Here is a 16,654-nt window from a genome sequence, read left to right as displayed (position 1 = left end):
TACTTTGTGGTGCTGTCCTTTGCTTGATGTAAGTCATCACTGATGGTGAGATCAGCATTCTTGGTCTACGAGTTTACAGCCCTGACATGGAATCTCTAGTAAAACCTTTGAAATGGTGTTTACCGAGAGGCTTTTTCACAGACCTTTTGAAGATTTTCACAATGGGGACTGTATCCAGGGACTGGCCAGGCCATGGCAGTTTTGTGATCCTTTCTCTCCTTTATATTTTTCTTTATTGCTTGCTTCTTAGTGGCGCATTGCTGTGATGCCACTTTCTGTAAAAGCGTATCCGTCTTTGGAAGGATGCCCCGTGGTATAGCAAGGCAGGCATCTCTCCTGGGAAATCGTGATGCGTTACGCAGAAGTTACATTTTGTTTTGCAGATCGCCATCTCTACCGATCAAGTAGTCCATATCGCAGCTCCACAACCTGATGGACCACCCACCACAGTGTGTTGTGCCTTGTGGATGATGCAATGATCACAGAAATTAATCAGAACAAAATGGTGATATGTACAGTACGTTCGAACATCCAGGAGGGTGTGGTAGCATCTATCAACAAAGAAAAATAATTATGAAAGCTTACAAATAAGAAGAGGTGATTTGACCCATTTCTGCTTGTTTGGCTTATATTACATTATTGATCCAAGCGTCTCATCCAATCATTTCTTTAAGGAATCGAATGAAACATTTGCTCCTCGCTGTCATTGTAACTTAGTTAAATGGGCTTAAGAAGTGGTCTGTCACCTCTTCTCTCCCACTTCATTTTGTGCTGTAGCGATCATGGTGATAAAGTTCTCTATAGGCTCCAATATACCTTCTGCTACACTTGCAGGCTATTGATGGAGTTTACAGCAAAAGTTTAGGTGGGATGACATCAGCCAAGTTCTTTCTCACCTCAAGTGCCATAACTCAGAATCACTCCTGGTGACATGTCCTAAGTTAAAAAAAAAACCTATAAATATTGTTGTCAGCCTTTTGTCCTTCACATTCATCTTTTGCATCTCACCTTCACCCGATCTTCCCCTCTGTAGCTGCCACTTGGTCTCTCGTCACTCTGCATGGGGATCCCAGCCTCCTCGTCCTCTGGGCAGGAGGTCAGCCCTCAGCCAAGCAGGTTGAGCCATCTTTTTATAACTAAACGCGCAATGGATATTTTAATACATGTAATTCTTGAGTGGTGTTATTCCTCAGGGATTGGTGCTTGGTTTTCCAAACTCCTTGTGACTTTTTTGCCTTTGCCTTTGGGTTAGCAGCACTAGGTTGAGCAAGATCACCTCATTCACTGCTGGTCATCTCTTCAGGGCAGACAGTTCTTAACAGACTTTGGTTCAGGCATGGTCAGATTGCCATGTTCATTTTCTTAAATCTTATAATCATATCTATCCAGAGCTTATGATGGCCTATCAAATTCCAGGAGCTGCCTGTTTATTTTTAGAAGCATGTGGCCCTGTTATTCAATATTGTAATTAATATTCTGAGATTTGAGATTAGTTTTAAAATCAAATTCTAATTATTGATTGAAATAATTCAACCCCACATCAATATTTAACAGTGTTTATGGGTCTGCTTATCTCTGACATTCAATCTCAGAAGAAGCCCAAACATCCATAAATTAGCCACTTTCCCTTCTTATATTTTAATGTAGGCTTTTTTTTCTCTATCATTTGGAAAACAGATGAGAGCAGTCATGGATTAATACTTAACGATTCAGATAAAATATTCTTTCTTCTGCTGCAGTATAGTGGAGACAATCCAGACGGCAGGGAAAATAATATTTTTACACTGAGAGAGAGAGAGAGAGAGAGAGAGAGAGAGAGAGAGAGAGAGAGAGTACATTTGTCAGGATACAAGTTGGAGTGCTCCCTAATTAATCCCAAAAGACGGGGATAGTTTTCTGCTTAAAGGCCCATCCTTTTCTGTCTTGTTAAATATGTACTTCATCTTTCCACCTATTGGTTTCCTCACATGTTATTTTAATAATCTTGCGGTAATGGACAGAAATAACAGTTGATTCACCAGTTCTGCGACATGTCTGCCTATATTCTTCCAAATGGCCCCTCACACCTTCCACATTGTCTTGCAATTTCACGCTTCTCAAATATTATTTTAAATAAAATAATAAAAATACATCAACCAAACCTACTGTATATTTAGGAAATAATCTCAAAGCAAAAATATCAAGAGACTGTGAAATCACAGTTTAAAAATTCTTATCTCTTTTTTACATTAAGTCTCCCTTTCAATCATTTTAGCTTTGTTTTAATTTCCAAAGGCTCATCCAATGGAGACCTGAGAATAAAGAGTGTTTGAACGTTTCCAGTAATTTCGATTTTTAGCTGACCTGGCCTATCTTACAGTTGTAGGCTTGCATGGTACACTCAAGTAGAACAGTTAAACTTGTTCTTTATTGTTCACTACCAGATTTCTACCTGACTTAATGGGAATCACATTTTCACTGTAAAACGATTTTTATTTCTAAACATGATATAAAGGTATCAAAATCGGTTTCCACATAGTTTTAATTGTACAGTTGACTTGATGAGTAGTATAAATCTACAAATATATCTAGATATGCAAACATATATCTGCTGTAAACAGTATATTTGTGAATATGTATGTGATCTATTGTTCCTTCAAATTAGCTTTCTCTTGGTCTACAACAGTCTTTCCACTGATATAAGCTGTGTTGTGTAATCAAAAACATTAAACTGGTGTCCTTGTTCCTTCAGCTACATGATCCATCCAGACAAAGATGAAGGTTAACTGAGGCAGGGAATGAAATATAGATCATCCTGTGCAAAACCACAGTGTTGCAGTTTAATTAAAAGAATTCATTAAAGTGGTAGCCCATCCAAGGTAATTAGTATGCATAATTTATGTTTTGCTTAATGCGTGAGGGCAGTGGCCTGAATAATAAACTCAACTTAACCTTAAGTAGCAGAAAAGAAATGGACAGGCACTTATTATTTATATTGTGTTTACTGTGGCGCTAATGTCAAAAGGGTAAAAATTATTTCTAAGAACTTTAGCCAGGTTTTGGGTTGAGTAAAGGAAAAAAGAGGTTAATCGTTTTCTTGCTCATAACTGTAACTCAACGTAAAACATAAATTTAATTTCTTGAGTTGACTTAGTCTGTTGCGAACAATTACATGTGAATATAAGTAGAGCTGTTGTAGTATTAACGATAACTTCCTGCTTTTGAGCAAATAAAAACAGGAAGTTTTCAAGCTTTTAAGGTAAAGGCTTCCGTTTTCATATTTGAGTTCGATTTGTTCTGCTCAGTTTAATTTCTGCTGTGCCTAATTAGTAAACTACAATTCAAGCATAAAGCATGTTGACAACATGGAACATGAGAAAGAGAAGAATGTGATGCGCTTGCTAAGTAGTACAGGCAAACCAGAGTACTCTCTCAGCACCAGGAACACCCACCAGGACATGATATGGGCCACGAATAATATACCCCAGGCCTGAGCAAGCCTGACCCCATGTCGCAATGGGAACTCCATCTAGAAAAACTTTTTCTAGGTTGAATAGCACACAGGTTCTCTTCCTATCGTATGAATGCATTAACACCAATGGGGCAGAGCTTAAATAAAAACGTTGATGAGGTATTTTGGAAAATCAAGGTTACTTGCACTTTTGTTTGCTTATCTCTTTCAATCCATTCCTAGAGAGTTATCAGGACTCCAGCGGCCACTTGCAAACACCTAAAATAAAATGGCATCAAGAACTTGGTTTGTCCTTCTAAAGTGTTCTTTAGCCCACGGGGGTCACAGAAAACTGCTGAACATGTGAAAGTCAAAGCCCCAGTTAGGGGACGATACAGCTTTAATCATTGACAATGTGGCCCAGGCCTTTCAGACACACAGGGTTTTGATGTTACATCATGTTGCACAAGCACTCGTTCATGTAAATCACACAATTCTAGCTCTTTTAACTTGAAATGAGATTTGTTTGCATATGTACTCATGGACTCATGGAGTGTTTTAGGACAAGCCGTGGTCTTGGAGAGCTCCAATCTATTGGTCACCTTAAACCTTCTTTTCGTAAGGATTTGGGACATTTGAAAGTTATTGATCAATTAAGTAAGTACTTTGTTCAATGCAAATTAGGGCAAAACTATGTTCTGAATACAATAATTATTGCAAATAATTTAGGATAACCATCTAATTTAACACATCATCTTTTTAATTGAAAAAAGATGATAATCCCTATTCTTGAAAAATTGAGAATTTAATGGTTTCCTATAAAACCTCTACTAGACAGGCACTTTTCAGAATTTGGTTTGATCTGACTCCTAGTCCAGGACACATTTCACAAATACTAATATAAACTATGCAGTATGCCACAGGTGAAGACAAGGCATCAAATCAAAGTACATATTCTGTTTTTCACTTACCTTACACTATCATTAAAGTGTCTTTTTCAACTTCTGTACAAACAAAGAAACCTGAATTTTTATACATGACTAACATTCTTGCAAATGCAATACTTCAGTCCATTTTAAAGTATTTCTTCAGCAGTTTTCAAATCAAACGGAACTAGATTGAAACTTTTTTAGGCATTTTCTACACATCAGTATTGTCCTACTCGTAAGCTGTTTTAAAAATATTGTTAAACTCGTCGTTCACTTGTCATTTTCACTTACAGTACATACCTTTTTAAATAATCAGAGCCGAACAGGTTGCTATCTAAATATCTTCTGATATTCACAAACAAACAACTGCCTTCATTGCAACTGGGCCAAGTGCATTTAAAAAATTGACAGCATTTGCTGTTCTCTCTGGAGACAGGAGTAATATGACATTTATGGAGGTAATCTTTTATGTTGTTTTGATGGCTGTGGCATGATGAAATGAGAAACTGGATGATTCTGTCAGGCTGCTGAAACCACATAACACCTAACAGTACCCAGAATTGTTACCTGTCATCAGTCTGCATGAGTACTCCAAGATGACATAGTCTGTTTTACTTCCTGTGGATTTTTAGACAGTCTGTTTATAACAGGCTCCTTTGCCTTGTGTAGTACACCTGGGTCATTGAATGCGATCAGTATAAGGTTGGAGCCATGGAAGTTATAGTGGCCTTTATATTTCTAAAAATAATCATATAGTCCCATAGACCTGAGTCTCCATTTTTTCTCACACGAGTCTCCATTTTTTCTCACATGAAAATTGATGATCTAAAAGTTGATAAAATGGTAGAAAATGTGGTAGAAGTAATCTTTTCTGCAAATATGGAACCTCGCGTTCATTTTACTCTTTTTAAAGTGTTAGTGCATCCATCTTCAGCCTGGTTGTCATTCTTGCAGGATGTTACATATGTTTTCACAGAGCTGAATGGCAGAAGTTAAAGTTCTTAGATCGTTGCCACAAAGTCTTGGTTGGCCTCCAGTGAGGACACCAAAGTCTTCACACTTTTTAAAGTGCACTGTTTTTACCTTGGCGGTAGTCACATGTACTGCAGTCTTTTCCAAAACAAACTGCTTGGTAATTTATTTCCAAATGAACAATGCAGACCCTGTGGAAGGAAGATGTTTGTGATTTATTTATTTATATTTTAGATCCCAAGGAAGCATGAGCCAAAATGTCAAATTCATACATCAGCCAATTACTTGTTATGTTTATTGTTGAATGTGTTTTTTATATATTTACTTTGGATGCCTGCAGGTTCCCCTCCAAAATAAATAAGGGCTATAATTCATTTTAAAAATCAACAGTTCCTCGCAGCCTCTCATCAATTTCCAGTAGCTTTAATGAGGAAATGCGCTGAGGCAGATATTTTCCCCATCTTTATTACAACTATCACCTACAGGACAAATCAAGATTAAGGACAAAGCAATGACACTTCAATTCCAAGTACTGCTGATTTCTTGTTAAATCAGTTTTACCTACTTCTATTGAGCTTTTCAGGTTGGTTAATTATTTTCTAATGTACCCATTCTGTACAACTTTTGATTTATAATATAAAGTCATGATAAGATTTTAGTTTTGGAATTTGTATGTGGATTCTTTGCATGCTGATATCCATTATCTAAGTTTAAGCTTTGTCAAATCAAAAAGTAATTCACGTTAGCCCACGTTTATAAGTGGTATCAACTCCTTTATGTTAACTATTTATAAGTAAAATGCAGTGGAATAAAAAAGTCAAAATAAAAAAAATCCTTTATTGCTTTCCATAAATCGGGGCCTTTATAGGCATTTTGATTAGTATATCGATGCTTAAAAGTGTTATCAGCTCTAGGTTTAATGATGGTGTGCTTTTTTTGGAAGCCAAGGCTTAAGGAGATCTGCAGTGAATCAGATATGTTGAAGAGAGTCAGGTAGAGAGCAGGAGTAGTAGAAGTCTAGGAATCTGAGTCCAGCTCAGCCAAACACCCATGTGTGCATGAAATTAGAATGTCAACATTTGATTCATGCTGCCAGGCTGTGACTGTGAAACAAATTATGTCAGTGGGTGGCAATTGCAATATTAGTCTAAGCAGATAACACAGCTAAATGGCGGCTGTAGTCAACTTGCCTTTTCCCCTCTATGATTCTAATGTCAACATCATTAGAAATGGAATACTCTGATTTCTGTAGGCTTTAGGAAATACCACAGTAAACACATTTTTTTTTTGCTTTGACAGAAAGTCACAACTAAACAGTTTTGTGGGGTTTGTTTTGCACCATGCAATAAATTTGGGACCTTTGGAAGTATGATCCAAATCATATGTGCTTTTTCCAATCTGGTCTGTTCAATATTGGACCAAAGGTCATTGAGAAATACATTCTCCTACATCATCACAGAGCACTGATTTCAGGATGATGCTTTCACTGAGTTCAAATTGAGGAAACAGGATCACTACTTAAGAAAACAACAAGACAATGTAGAAAAGCCTTTTAATTAAGTAGCTTTTTTTATTGCTGAAACACTTGTTCTTGTATTAATTAAAAAAGCTTATTTGAGTGTCCTACATTTGTAATCCATGTGAATGGATTGTTTTTTGTCACATGTAAGTATAACTGTTGTGTTTTGACTGAATTACTGGGTAGAATATTCAGCGTGCAAAGTACATTATTATTTTGCTTAATCTTTGAAACGACTGTCATTTTCATCTTTGAGTAATTACATCTCCATGTTTTGATTTTTCATGAGAATCTTTGCCTGCATTTAAGAATTATATATTTGAGAAAGAGTAGCTTGTGTACAGTATGTTTCTCTTTGAGCCCCTTTTTAAAATGATTTTCATCTGGCAAGCTTTAATCTTTAATCTCTAGACTTTGTATTTGAAACACTGTGTTCCTAGAATTCAAATGTTATACCCTCTTCTCTCTTTACCACACTCTTAATCTACAATAATAAATAATATAGTTCATGTAGTATTTTCCTTCCTAATACTGTAACTGGGTTTTATAAGTAGATTCGGCACACTTATGAAGTTCCTTCCTAACTTGCTTATTTTTCTCTGGTAGCTACCACAAAAAGAGAATGTCACACAAAATCTAATATTTTATGCCATATAGTTCCTAAGAACATGTTGATGATAGAGTTCCTCTATGCCACCGATTAATTCAGATGTTTATTTTTTCTTTTTGCAGAAGCTCTCTTTATTTAAACTAAAAACTTTTTATACAATACTATTTATATTTTGAATCATGTCTGTCATTCTCTTATACTTTAAGTAACAGAGGAATAACATTCTTTTAAAAATTAATACTTCAAGCTGCTCACTTGTGCAGTACATAGTTTCTCAATAGAAATGCAAGGACATCTGTTTTGTTATGTTTAGATAATTCTGTAGTAGCAGTGCAAGCTGAGTAACTTGTTATCTTGTACCTAGTACAATATCTATATTCTTTCTTCTCTCTGTAGAAATCAAGTAGCTTTGCATGAACATATTTGTTTTAGCAAAAACAAAAAAATGCACTCTCCTAAGTAAACAATGTTTGGTTGTGTCGAGAGCCCAGGAATGGCAGCAGGCACCGTCTGGTCAGCTATGGAGGATTACTGAGTTAACACTTCCACAAAGTCAAGACAATTGTGTGGAATCAGTGCATATAGAGCCTTTCAGTGTGTTGCTAAGTTACAAGCAGTGTTATCATAAAAATGTGAGACTCAGGCAGCATCTCCTTCCCAGATGTGGCAAAAGAAAAAAAAACTAATAACGTTATTGTATTTGCTTTTTTTGTTTTTAGGAAAGTTAAATGAACATTTTCACTTTACAGTGCGTATGTAAACTCTGACTTCAATCACCAACAAACACTTTGTGTTTAAGTCAGGAACCAGCCAGCAGGAGTACAATAGTGTGGCATTTGGTTAAGTAGGAAAGACAACACAGCAGGAGGCTTGCCAACATGCCATTCAATTGAAAACTTCAATTTCATCCCCCTTATGTTTAGAACAATGGACCTCTATAACAAAAAAAATAAGGGAAGCAAACATTGACGATGATTTACAGTTCCAGAACTAAAACCCACAGACAGTGGGGGTTAAAATAAGAATGAAAATTGTATGAGAGAATATTGTAATTTTGTCTGGTGGGTTCAGCAGAGCTATTTGTTTCCCTGGATGTCAGTTCAAGTGTCTGAAATCCATTTTTTCTGTATCAAAGAGTTTCAAGTCTCTTAACCCCACTAAGAATCGGCATATATTTAATGACATTATTATTCTGATTTTAACCACGATTTTCTGATGATTTTTTTCTGTTTTGAAAGTTTGCTGTAAGTTGTTTAAAGAAGACAACTTTGCTGACATGCTAATAACGTTAAAATCTTAAAAATATGGAAAGATTCATCTTTAATTCTTTAACCTTGCCTAATCAGATAGAAAGTAAATTTGGTAAAACAGAAGTTTAACTCTTGAAATTCTGGGTAAAAAAAATACTACCTTTAAAATTTCTTGCTTAATTGGTTGCTGTACAAAGAACTCAAGACGTTTTGAGTTCAAATCAAAGATTCCAAACAAATGTAATTTGCAGCTTCAACAGTGTGCATTTAAACATAACTATTCTATTGTTCAACTGTACTGTTCTATTTCATCAATATGCTGTATTTGTAGTAACTACAATACAAATGATTAAAATTCTAATGATTAATCAGTGTTTGTGAGAAGCTCCTCATTGTGCTTTTAAGGAACTAAGCCATGGTTATTTGTAATTCAACATGGGCATGTATATTGGAACATGTGAGTGATGATGGTAGCAATTAGTCAAGCAAGTAGCTGAAATCCGTGTGAAATGAATCACTTTTCACTTCAGTCCCTGTGGCTCTGCTTGGAATGAGGTGTTGCCCTTTGAGACTGTTAGTTTAATATATACTGAGCATTGCAAGAAACCTATCACTCTATTAATGCATATACGGTTTAAAAAAAATAAACTATCCACATTTTAGATATTGACAAATTTTTGGTGTCATATTGATTGTTCATAATTGACCAAGATACACTCGAAAAACATTGATTGTTGCTTTAAGCCCTAAATCACCTCATTAGTGAGAATGTTGATTGGGCACAAGTGATGAGGTGATTTACCCAGTTGAATGTGAAGCCTCGTAAAAATCGAGAGAGATAAAAATAGAAAGGAACCATGCTTCCCCACTTATCAAGTGAACAAATACCTTCTTAATAATAATAATAATAATAATAATAATAATAATAATAATAATAATAATAATAATTGTTTACACTTATATAGCACTTTTCTGGACACTCCACTCAAAGCTCTTTACAGGTAATGGGGATCCCCTCCACCACCACCAGTGTGCAGCCCCACTTGGATGATGCAATGGCAGCCATAGTGCGCCAGTACTCTCCCCACACACCAGCTCTCAGTGAGGAGGAGAACAGAGTAATGAAGCCAATTCATAGATGGGGATTAGTAGGAGGCCATAATTGGTAAGGGCCAACGGGAAATTTTTCCAGGACACAAGGGGTTACACCCCTACTCTTTTCAGGAAATGCCCTGGGATTTTTAATGACCAAAGAGAGTCAGGACCTCAGTTTTACGTCTCATCCAAAGGATGGCACCTTTTTTTACAGTATAGTGTTCCTGTCACTATACTGGGGCATTAGGACCCACATAGACCGCAGGGTAAGCACCCCCTACTGGTCCCACTAACACCTCTTCCAGCAGCAACCTTAGTTTTTCCCAGGAGATCTCCCTTCCAGGTACTGACCAGAGTCACACCTGCTGAGCTTCAGTGGGCTGCCAGTTGTGAGTTGCGGTGTGATATGGCTTTCTTGTCATCTGTATGTCAGAGGTGGGACTTCAGACAGCATATTGGTAACCTGGAAAGGTGTTACAGGCAAAACCAGTCCTTCCAATCTGGGAGAACATGAGTCACAGTACCTCATTAAGATCAGTGAAATGGTCCGAGCGGAATGGTCTGGGAAGGCATGTTTAATACAGAACTGCTCGTGTAGAGATTGGCGGTACCCTGAACTGCATGATGCTACCGAGTCCCGGAGCCTCGCGTTCTGCAGGACCATTTCCAACATGACGACATTCCAGCAGGCCAACACACGCCCACATGCTGCTGATGTGGAAGAATGGCTTTCTTGCAACATAAGAATGTGACGGTTACACCACGGTTGCCCTTCTTGCAAGACTTGAACCCCCATTGAACCTCCCAGGCATGTGCTGAGACAAGGTGTGGCACCTAGGGTTCAGAGACCGGAGGACCAACTGATTTTTGTTCAGGCTCTAAGAGACAGAAACCCAAAAGACAGCATCTGCAACCTGGTGCAAAGCCTGCTTTCCAGGTATGGAGCTTGCAGAGCTTCCAACTTACACTACGAGCTTATACCTTTCACAGTAGATCTGCTGTTGATGACAAATGTTCATTTAAGTCATATGGTGATCAAGTCTGGTCTCAAGTCTAAAATGTCAGTACACCACCTACAAACAGATGGTGTGGTTTTTGAGATTCTAACTTTGAGAATTGGTAGAAGTTATAAGTGATGTGGGGGAGGCATGGTGGTGCAGTGGTTAGGACCACTGCCTTGTAATGCTAAGGCCCTGGGTTCAGTCTGCATGGAGTTTGTGGGTGTTCCCCTTATCTTCATGTGGGTTTCCTTCTGGTGCTCTGGTTTCCTCCCACAGTCCAAAGATGCATTGACATGTGAATTAAAAAAAAACTGGTTAACTAGGAAATCTAACCCTGGTGTGAGTGTGTGCGTGTTTGTGTTTGTGCTCCTTGTGCGCTCTGTGGACTGGTATCCCATCCAGGGTGTATCCTGCCTTGTACCCATTGCTTCCCTGTCACCAATTAGTGGATAAAGCTGTTCGAGAACTGATGGATGGATATAAGTAATGTTTTTTATGCCTAGTATTTGTTATTTGAATTTGTAATAAGGACTCTAAGGACTCAGTACAATCAAAAAGGTCCCAATAGCGTGTAGGATATATATTTTAATTATTATGATTTTGGATAATAATGGTTAGTACATTTGAAAAATATCTCATGTGGTGTATTTACCTTTATGTTAAATGATTGTAACTTATCAAATAGCGTTTCTTCTGCATTTTCTTTTAAAAATGACTCAAAATAGCAATACTTTTCTGCTATTGCTACATGTATGAAAAAGCAGACTTAATAAATAACAAGTAACAAGGTCCAAGGGTAAAACAAACTGTATCATCTAAAAAAGGGTGTAAACTGTTGTTGTAACACAAGTATGTAACATTGAGCAGCATTTATTAATTTTTAAGAGAAGAACACTTATTTTCTTATTTGCTGAGAGGGACAATGTTGACGTGAAAAGGCCAGTGATAATATTAATGAGCTATTTATGCATTTTTTCTTTCCCACACTGTTGTTCAATATGCAATGCTTGGGGGAGATGCCCTCTGGAGTTTAGTAATACAAGGTAAATTGCTTCATGGACACAGGCTTCAGATGTAATAAAGTTCAAAGCTTGTGAAAAACGACAGCATACCTGAGCCCAAGCATGCACTGACAGGGTTCAGAGCCTGCAGTCTACTGCACTTTCTGAAACACCCAACATACATCATTTCAGTCTCAGCTTTGCATTGATTTTCACTTCTAGAACCACCACACTTTAAATTCAATTTCAGTTGGGAGACACGCCAGGAAACTTCAGTATGTTCTTGAGGTTTAATTAAGGCCACAAGATAAATTAGATTTTAGCAGATTAAGGGCACGTTAAAATAATCAATGCTTGGTATTATTAAATTGAAAATGACTATTTTAGCTATTCTAACAATATAAAAAACGTCCAAACATGTATGTATTGAACACCACAAATTCATTTGGTTTTAAAAAAAATCAAAGAAAGAAGTCTTAGAAAAATACCTAGTCATTAAGGATGGATTTCAGATTTTAAATAATCATTGTAAAATATTATTGATTACCAGTTTAAGATACTGTTATTCTAGAAATCCTGATAACACACTAACGTACATTTGCATTAACCTGGGGAAGTCCATCTTGAAATGAACTCCAAGTTGACAAGAAGCTAAAATCAACTGAAACTTCATTTAATTGCCAATACAAACAAATCTCCTTAATGAAGGCACTTACCATATTTGACACAGAAGTGCTTGGTGTTAAAAGATGTCCATTGTTATTTGCTTTGCGAAAAAGTATGTGGCTAATAACAGACTTTGAGTATTTTACTGCCCTACTATTTCCCCTGCAACCACAGTGTAACAAGTTAATTTATCACTGTCTAGGAATCTTATCTTTTTTTTTTTTACAGAACCATAAACTAACACTTGCAAGACAGCTTCAAAGCTCTTCTTGGAACTAAAGGTGACAAAAGGCATGGGTTTGTTGTGAACAGGATCAACAGATAGATGAGATCTCACTGATTAGGTGCTTCATTGTAACTGAGGACAAAGCCTATAGCTGTGCAGCTGCAGCCCCTCATCCAGCTGTCTTTAGGTGTTAGTTGTGAGTGCAACACTGGCTTGTTCCTTTACATCAGGCCATTCAGCTGACCAATGCTTGCATGCCAATAGCTTAATGACCTGCGGATCTCATGTACCTGTTTTGTTGAAGAATTTCATGGAATTGGATTCATTTACAATGTGACAAAACTTCTAGCAGTCCTGTGGCACAAAACAGATAGGAAGTTGCCAGCAAATCCCATTCGATTGTAGGGAAACAACAACATCAGCACCGTCGTTACTTAACTAAATACAAGCTCATATATTTTTGTGTAAAACCATCTGTAAAGGGAGATTATACCCCAAAGCAGATAAGATAATAATAAAAAGTACATGTACCTGACATCACCATATTCTAAAGAGGTAAATCTGACTGAAAGATTTGCCCAGAACAGCAGACCCTTTGGATATAATGTGAAGGAAGTTTATAAGTCATTCACTTGACAGTGTGAAGTTAAATCGCTTTGTTTAGATTTTTTAAAGAACTTTGTAACTTTGTGGTGTGGCATATCCAGACATTTCTGTCAGTTGCCCTGCATCTTGATGTTCCTGCTGTACAAACACAATCTGTGTAAAAACATTCACCCTTACTATGGGATTCAGTAGTTCGTCTTTTATTATGCAGTCTTGGTTATAGTAATCACATCAATTGATTTTTTTTTACTTTGTTCTTGTCTCTTTGTTGGCAAATGCAATGTAAAGTTAATTAGTGGTTGCTGCCGTGTCCTTCACTGAGGGATACCTGCTCACAGATTGTACCCAAGAGATATCACCAAAAGAATGCATGTCTACATTAAACAGAAATGTTGTTACTGGCACAAGACACAGTGTTTGTGGTACCAAACTAGCATATCAGAATACTTGATTAAGTATTCACAAGGAGCACATTTGTTCCAACTATTTGTCATGATAAGGGTATGTTTGCAGTGTTTTGCTCTCTTTAACCATCCACCCTGTGATTTGGCTTTGTTATTCAAGTATGCTGTCTGTATTATGTGAAAGAAGTACAGTACTTTGGCATCTTTGTGCGGACTAAGCAATAATTAACGTTGCAGTCAGGAAAAGACAGCTCTAAAATATAGTAGAATCCAGCAAATAATTTTCAATCTTTGTGAAAAACTTCCAGATTTTCAGTGCCAAGTAAATTTAAATGAAGGTGTCACCACTCAAAGTGCTCCTAATTTTGTGATCCACAACTTTCTGCATTGTCTATTCGTCTATATTTCTGGCATCATGTGTTCGATCCTAGAATCCCCAGTGGCCTAATTTATGTTAAGTCATATACCTCCCCCATGGCTGTTTTGAAATTTCAGCATTAAGATTTGCTAGCCAGGTTTGTACTAGTGCCAGAGTCCCTTGTGTAATTAGTCTCTGTGGAAAGCACATCATATTGAAACCATCTGAAAGTCCATGGGGTGATTTTTGAAGAAAGAAACTTCTGGGGGGTTCCTCTGCAATCCAATTTCTCATGTGAAGCAAGTAATTAATTCAAATCTCACTAAGTTGATAGCTCCTTGGTTTCATACCATGCTGCATACAGCTGCCAATTCCAGAGAGGGCATTGTTTATCTTATGCCCTGGAGTGTTTGTACAAAATTTCTAAATAAAAATGATGTTTAGAATACTGTGCAGCCCTAGATTTAAGAGGTGATTATTACAGTCTCGAAGTGACACCAAAACTGCTGTGAAATACACAGATAGACATCATACATTCATTCACAGGAGAGCTAGATGTTAAATCCTTGATGTCTGAAGTCATCTCATTATACACATGTATTGCATTTGCTCTTTCTGTTATTCCGTCTTTTCTATATTAAACATTGGTTACACGGTGCCTGGAGCTACAGTTAATGAGTGTTTGTGGGAATGGGATGGTATTTTTTGTTAATTATTTCAAATTAGCAACACATTTGAAAAAGATGGCAATCTCATGTGCTTTTATACTTCTTACATTGAAATAAAGACATTTGTGTTATAGTAACTGTTATTAAACACTCTACATTATATAGATGGAGGATTGGTGGTACCAACACATGGTCTAATTTATATGACTGTAATGAAAATAAGAAAACAACAAATACAACCAATAATAGGTTAGCTTTTTGTGTACCAACACAAAACATTTGCATTTTAAGGTTTATGTTAATTCATTGGTGCCTAACATACTTGATGTTACAGAAAGGACAAATTTATAGGGCAAGTGAGTGTACAATTGTACAGAGAATAATTCTGAGTCACGGGACCTGCTTTTCAAATATGCTTCTCAAGAATATGGTCAAGAAGACCTGAAATTTTGTAATTTGTTGCATGTCTAATGTTTATAGATTCCTATAAACAAATAAAAAATGTAGACTACCTTCATGATGACATACAGTAAATGATCCCCTTAGTTTAATTCATCCCCTTATGAATTAAAACTACCGCAACCTGGTACCACCTCATGGTATTTGCTGCACAGTCACAAAAACACGATCGGTATGAAAACCATTTGATTTCCTCATATGAGGCTGCTATTTCTATAATCTCATCCTAATCCTACTGATGGATAGACACATATGGTTACTACATATAGCCGGGACATAGCACAAAGAAAACTGCAGGGATGTTTTAGATGGATAACAGGGAATAATTATAAAACTAGGGGGTGAATAAACTCCCTGTAGACTAATGCAGTGTGCAGGTGTATGAGCTGTGGATGACTGAGGGTGCTGCAGCCCAGCAGTAGCTGCCGGAATAAGCAGTGAATGTGTGAAAAGAAAACGACACTAATTCATTGGCAGTAAAACTGCTCCCATTCCTAAACTGCACTGGAATGAATACCACCCTGAGCTGCGAGCCATGGCTAATTGTCATACAACTGAGAAAGGAAATTACTGCTGTGATTACTGCCAGCCTCTGACAAATGTAAATAACTATCTAAATAACAAACAATGGAAGGCAAGGTCTGCATGTCAAAGTGAACTTCACAGCTCCCAGTTCAGCAGGGCAACAGGCACCTTAATGACACATCAGTGAGGACATACAGGAGGCTGCTACTCATGTCTTTTCTTTAGGTTGGTAAGGTGGCAGTGGAGACAGATGAAATGAGATGATGAGAGAGGCACTAGATGTCATCTCGTTAATAGGATGGGTAAATACGTTCATAGAACGTGATAAAAAAAAGTCCCATTCTCAGCTAACTTAAATGTTTTAAAAACTTAAACTGAAAAAAAACAATCACCCAAAAAATCCACAGTAGCAAAGTGGTAGATGGAGTTCAAATGTTGGTGTGAACCACCTGAAGTTGATTCAGGGGTTGGGATAGGCTTATGATGTGCTCAGGCACAACTGACCGCCTGGGTCAAGACTTACAGATTTGACAGAAAATTGCTCCAAGATAGGTACAAGGCAGGAATTTATCATGGAAGCATTCTCATGATTATCCACAAGCAAATCACCATACATCTGACGCCCCATCAATACTGGAGACCAACACCCTCAGAAGTCATCACTTCCTAGAAATGGTCCTGCAGGAGAGACGTTGAGTTACATCCCAAGACAAATAGATAGCCCATGCAATGGAAGCACCAAATATTCCTGTCTCCTTAGAAATTCTGAGTTCAGGCTTCAGCATGTGAGGTGAAAATAAAAGGGTTGCTCACCAGTTCCGAAGTTTGACAAAAACCTAAGGATGTCTGCCGAGACAAAGAGTAAACCTGAAGTATTCTGTGTCGCTGTGACTGTTTGAAACAAGTCAATTAAAGATCAAGGGGAACCATGATGA

The sequence above is a fragment of the Lepisosteus platostomus genome, chromosome 7 (genome assembly GCF_059453375.1).
Source record: "Lepisosteus platostomus isolate fLepPlt1 chromosome 7, fLepPlt1.hap1, whole genome shotgun sequence".
NCBI classification, from domain to species: Eukaryota; Metazoa; Chordata; class Actinopteri; order Semionotiformes; family Lepisosteidae; genus Lepisosteus; species Lepisosteus platostomus.
Note: the sequence above shows the minus strand (reverse complement) of the source record.